This window comes from Dinoponera quadriceps, unplaced genomic scaffold (genome assembly GCF_001313825.1).
Source record: "Dinoponera quadriceps isolate SergipeBrazil2010 unplaced genomic scaffold, ASM131382v1 scaffold367, whole genome shotgun sequence".
Lineage (NCBI taxonomy): Eukaryota > Metazoa > Arthropoda > Insecta > Hymenoptera > Formicidae > Dinoponera > Dinoponera quadriceps.
The window spans coordinates 1,077,789-1,084,480 of record NW_014554712.1 but is presented as its reverse complement, the minus strand read 5'-3'; positions in this window follow the sequence as shown (position 1 = coordinate 1,084,480).

Genomic DNA, 6,692 nt, shown 5'->3' with positions numbered 1-6,692 from the left:
TATTTTACACACATACTATATATATATATATAAACTGATTTATCTTCATTTATGTTGTTCCTTTTATAATTTTTTTTATGGTTATGAGTGATAGAAAATGACATCGAATAAAAATTGTATTATTCGAGATTGTGCACGCCTATGATGTATAGAAGAATAGAACAATTGTTTATTATTGATTATGTTATTAGAAGAAAAGGCAAGAGAAGATGGAACCCAAAGTTAGTAAATCTGTCTTTATTTTGTATTAAGAAATATAAGTTAGAAAATAAGTTGTTCTAAAGAGGTAAAAGAAAAATTCATACCTTATCGTTATAATTAATATGTAAAATAAACATGGCAGGATTTTAAGGACTAATAAATTTACTTGTAGGAAGAAACGATTGACCAACTAACAACTCGAATTAATCAGTTATAGCTTAGTCATTTGTCATATTCTCTCCTTGCTTATTCTTCTAATTTAATAATAGTTTAAAAAATCCAATGAGCTCAGGTAGTCCACATTGTACACAGTATATTAAACGAAGGAAAAAGTCGATTAAAATCAACTAAAATTATGCCTCCGAAAATGTAATCTCTTCTGTATATTCTGTCAATACATTCGTACGATAACAATATCCAATGGTCTCGAAGATAATACAGATGCTGCTTCTTGTTTATAATCGAAGATGACGAAATCGATGTCAGATACGATTAATCTATCTTATATATCGTAACGTATGTTCGCAAAATTAACATGCAAACGGAGTTGATATAACATTCCATCCTATTTGTACAGCTTATTTTATTGTAAACAGATACGTCCCGTTAGATAATAAATAATATTGTCATGGCAAAAATTTTGTGGCCTTAAATTCCGATTATGAGATTTCTTATTTTAATAAATCTCTCGTTTGTAAATTTCACATTTCTATGATGATGGTAAGATGCGCAAATTATTCGCCGATAAGTGAATGTCCTTTCGTACTTGTTCATCTTCATATTAGATTTGCAGGGCGATGTGCATAAGCTTACATTTAATGCGTTAGTAATCCTTAGCTCGGAAATCGAGCTTAATTCGGTGCAATCTAATATGTTACGAAGTATGAATAAAACAGCGCTCTTTATTGGAGCAAAGTCCTGGTGTGATCCAATCTTTATGAATTAAATAAAAACGGGTACACTGGACAGAAAGAAAATTGTTGCTATGCGTATACAGTGCAGTGTTCTCTTAATCTGCTCTTCCTTTATGTTAATGACAATATGAGTAGATAATGTCTTTTATTTTTCGCGTATGTAGTGCTATTCAGTTTCCAGACGTTCGTCTCGAAGTTGTGCGATTTTCAGTACAGTCCTATAATAAATACCGCGTGTAACGAACATTGGGCGGATTCACAGAACATTGTCACGGTGTGATGCGGACGGTTCGAGGGACTTGTAAATTTTTGTAATTGAATATTGAGTACATACCTACTCCCACTTCGCGCGCCCCTAGTTTTTCTTGTATTATATTCCTATAGAGAAAATTATAAATACAAAAGAAAGCAGTAACGATAAGATATATATGATGAACTTAACAGCCGCGATCGGTATCCCATGCGAGTCGCGCGTAAATGTTTTTACAGATACGAATGTGTTGAAATTGTATTTACGTGTAAATCGATGATAGAAAAAAGCGCGAAAGGCTTAAATGTAGGTAACGGATAACCCATTTCGTTGGAAAATGACAGCTGATATTTGCGCCCGGACTAAATAAACATCTTTAGCCCGTAAAACTTAACGCCTTATGATAATTATATCACGCATTATAACATATCTACTTAATATATTTCCATTATATTGTTTACCGACGCGACGATACATTGAGCTTATTACTGTATCAGGCAGCTATTATTTGTCTGTGTAGCGTGTTTTTATCTGTAATGTCAATTTTCATTACAAATGTGTTGTTTAATTTACGGGGATAGAATGAGACTTAATTGCTTGTTTTTAAGCTAGCTCAATGTGACACACACACACACACATATATACACACGAACATACACACATACGTTTTATTTACATATACTTACGTGCACGAACTGAAAGGAATGCGTGACTTAATTACGGAGCAAGTTCTGTCGCATTAATATCCGTATGTAAATATAAGAAAAACAAAAAAGATATATATATAAATATATATATGCGTTGTAATATATTAATTACGAGAAAAAAACGAGCGCTTCTATATCGCAGTTGCAACAAGGAGTACGTAAAAAAAAAAGAAAATATGCTTATCGTGCTATGCCCTTGCGTTATGATCATTGAATTACTAACGAAATACGGTGGAGTTTTCAATCATGAATTTTAAGCATTAATATTATATTTAATGAAATTAATATAACAAATTATGTTCTCTTATATAATATTGTGGAAAGCCCCCCACACACAGACTATATATGCAAATAAATTATATGAAAAAGTTACACATTCGACGCGTTCGTTGATTTCTCCCTTTCTCCCTCGCGTTCTGCGTAAAAAAGAAATACGCCACACGTGAGACCAGTTCATCACCGATTGATCCGGTAACTAACATTGATTTCGAACACAACCATCAACATTTCAACGGCTGCGTTCAGCAGAAAAAGAAGTTCAACGAGCGCTCACGGTGATTATCGTCTGTGATCGGAATGTTCTTTCAGATTCCTGACAGATCCAGGAGAAAGTACCAATCAGAATCATCAATAATCATTAAGCATTCACCGAGCTATTTGTTCTGCTGGACACAGGCAATGCCGTTTTCGTCGCGTCTCTCTTGGGGGCTCGATTGTGCATCTCAAAACGAGAATCACAAAAGTGCGCAAATTCGCTCGGTATTGATCAATTGAAATTGCAAACATCCCGACAAATTCGCTCGATTTTGTGATTCTCGTTTTGAGATGCACGAATCGGGCGGTTCGAACGTCCCGCCGAGAACGGCGCGCCATCGAGTGAGCCGGCGCGCCGCAGGATGCCGCTAGCGGCGGGCACATCCGCAGAATCAAAAAAGACAGTCGGGAAGTGTAACATCACACATCGATTCGGCGGCCCGCGTCGTCAAGCCCGAAAAAACTTTCCTTTTCCGCGTTTCTCCTGGAGAGCCCGGCCGTGTGTGCGTGGCGACGTCGTGTCACGGCGTGCCGACGTCCGAGGCGTCTCTCTCTCTCCTTAACGTGTGCGCGTTCACGCGTGTGGTGCTGTGTGATTGTAGTGAACGGTCACGGCGTACCACCGTTGCCGAGGCCGATGGAAACGTGACTGTCCTCCTCTCGGGTTATGCGGTGGTTCCTGTCACGAGCAGCGGCAGCGCGACCCTCTTCTTCTCGCACAACCCCCAACGTCTCGCGGTAGCCGTCGTGTCGTCGACGAGGGAGGGAAGCTCGGCGGCGTGCTGATAACGCGACCGCGGCGGAGGTCACTGCATTGCGGTGAGTACGTCGAACTCTCATTCTCGGTGCTCCTCGCTTTCGTACACTTTATGTTACTCCTCTCGATCGCATCGTGCGGCACCGACACGCCTCGACGACGGTTCTCCGCCGCTTCCTCGCTCCCCCCAACCATCGACAGCCGGGGGTTCGTTTACCTTCCGACGCGAGCACCACGACGAGCCGGTCAAGCTTTCCGTTTTCGGACCGAACGATTCGTGACACGTTCGTGGAATCCCGGGAAGCCGGTGGGCAATTTCCACGTACGGAAGCGGAGACCGTCGTCGTGCGGAAGGACGACCGCCCGGAGTGCGCGAACCGGCCACGGGGAGAGTCCCTTTCGCGTGTATCCGGACGTTCCGCGTGATCCCTCGCGATCGATGGGTGTTTTGAGTTTTGAGCTTCCGGGACAGATCGCGCCGACGAAACCGGGGAATCTCTCGGCGGCCGGCTCGTAATGTTGCGAATGCGCCTTGGTTACTTCGGAACATCGTAATCCCTGCGTACTGCAGCTGTTTACACCCCTGCGAGCAATATTATAAAATATTTATGCGTTTAATGAATTTATTTCACGGGAATGCGGAGGATGAAAAATCAGTGCTTTATAAATACGAAAACGCCGGGTATATAACCTCACCTTCGGCAAGCTGCGATTATGTGCTCGTGCGTGCGTGATGCAACGCACACACGCGCGCGCGCGCGTGCGCGGGGGTATAAATATAGTATACGTTCGTTTAATTAGTTATTTAAAATTTTATCCGCGCATTTGCATGCCGCATTAGAATACATTTTCGTATATTGTTAATAGCCCGCATTAAGATTTATTCGAAAATGTCGCTCTCTGTTCATTATTCAATACGTTAAATTGCTCCACCGCGGTGTGATTTAATCATCCACAAATATTTTTCACGCAAATTAAAATATTATCGTTGCCAACCGATGAAATAACATACGGGTCGCGTTTTATCCCGCACGTGATGAGTACGATGAATACAACATATTTTTTTCTTTATTCATCGGTCATACATAATTAAGAACCGAGGATTTGGCGGTATTTTATTTCTTACGTTTGCTAACACGCTCAAACCGAAATCTCATTCTTTAACAGCCAATTCGGCTGTAAAAATGCGCGAGCGAGCGAGATCCGCGCGAAAGCACAATCGCAAACTTCGCCGATTCGATGATATCTACGAGGTTTTTGTGCATACGATGCACTCGTTAACTACTTAAACGTGCCGGCTTCGTTCCCGATAGTTCGAGTAATTATCCGGGTTTTCTTTTTATTATATACGACGTTGCGCTACGACGGTCACGCTTGATATTTATCACATAACATTTCTCCCCGACGCTTCTCTCTCTCTCTCTCTCTCTCTTGTTTGCGCGTATTTCCTCATTATAATATAATACTCGGGAGAATTTCTTGAACTTCATTACATCACGTCAAGCGCTGGCGTATTTACATTACGTCAATACTACCACCTGACGCTCGGTCTCCCGTGTGTCACGTGTGGATCCACTGGCGGATTCAGCATTAGCGGGTTCGACAGTATGTCGCCCGCAGTAGTAACGGTTTTATTTTCGCCGGCCGCCACCGCCGCCGCCAGCGGCGTGTTCCCGGGTTTTTGTTTAATTTGTATCCACAGTCAGCCTGCGTTTACTTCACGACGTTACGCGCGAATGTGTGCTCTGTCCAGCGCTACCATCCAATCACCTTTTGTCACTTTTTCTTGACAAGTCACTAGAAAAAATTCACTATCGTCCAAAATAAGTTACTAGAGTCACACACTTTTTCTTCTGAGCTGCCGTTAAATTTGTAAAATATAGACATTCTATATATATATTTTTGCCGTCTCTTGATAAAACTCCGAAAGCGTGCTTGTATCGACCATACCCTTGGTCTTTTCCTGCTATGAATTTTTAAACAGTACTAAGAAAGGAAGCCAGCTGTCTGTTATTTAAAGATAAATCTGGGGAGATGAGAGTGTTACTTTGTTGCTTGAATGGCCTTGGTTATTTCCAGAATTTGACAAAAATGTTATTTCTGGTCATTATTTTAGTGTCTGGTATGTTAAACATTTTTAACAAAACTTTTAACAAAGACCGATTTTAACACAAGTACTAAGTGTTTTTTACTGTATATGAATGTATAAAATTTTTCGATATCTGTCAAACTTTTTATTTTATCGAGCAGAAATGTGCAAAATTGCACGCGAAATCGGAATTTTTTCTCTGTCATGTTGTCATTTTCTAAATTTTTATTTTTATTTTTTTTTTTTACAAAATCCCCAAAATATATTCATACGATAACTGCTTTCATGCAGATAAAAGTCTTTTGAAAATTTTTATCCTATCTAGAACTGGAAGGGATCTATCAACTGTCCGGATAAATCTTTTCGAGGCGCCATGTTGTGACGGCCTCCGATTTGACAACGAGACAATATATAGCCTCGGAAAAAGTCAAATTGCTATGGGAAATATAAATAAATACACCAATAAAATTTCAAATCGATCGAAGTGATAGTGTCTTCAAAAAAAGAAAAAGGAAAAACATCCCGAAAAGCACCCATTTTTCAGGTTTACCAGAGAACCCCCTTAACGTCGCGCACAATTAACCCGGGAATAGTCACCTGGAGTTATTTAAACCCCAATTAAAAGTCGCTGTTATCAACAAAATATAACATATTATCGATTGCTCTATGACTTATTATTACTTAGGAACATTATAAATATAGATTTACTCGCTACTTTTTGAAAAAAAAACCAGGAGAAACAAAAAAATTAAGAGACCGAATAAGCACGTCAAGTGTTTGTGATTGTTTATATAAGAAAAAAAAATTAAGTGACTATTTCCGGGTTAACGCGCGTCCTTTGATATGCGTAATCGGTTTGTCGCGCCCGAGCGGCTGTTCCTATTTATCTAGACGCCGGCTCGCGTTCACCTTTAACGCTCGGCTCGTGATGTGTCGTTCCGGAATCGCGCCGTGCCTCGTTATTTATTCGTCCGAGGTGTATCGCGTGCGTTTTGCGCGAAAGGGATCGCGTTGTATCGTGTTAATTAGCGCGCGCTCGCACGAGATCGTAATTAGCCGTGTTTTCCTGTTCGATGAGGCGTCCGCTCGTGGAATTTCCGGAGGAATGGAGCAACCGACGACAAGATGGCGGCGGCGAATCGGCGGCCGGTGAGCGGTCCTTTTACTCGTGCGACAATTAATCGCCCGTTTATTGTCGCATCGCGCGATTCGTCGCGTCACGGCGGTCGTGCTTTTGCGC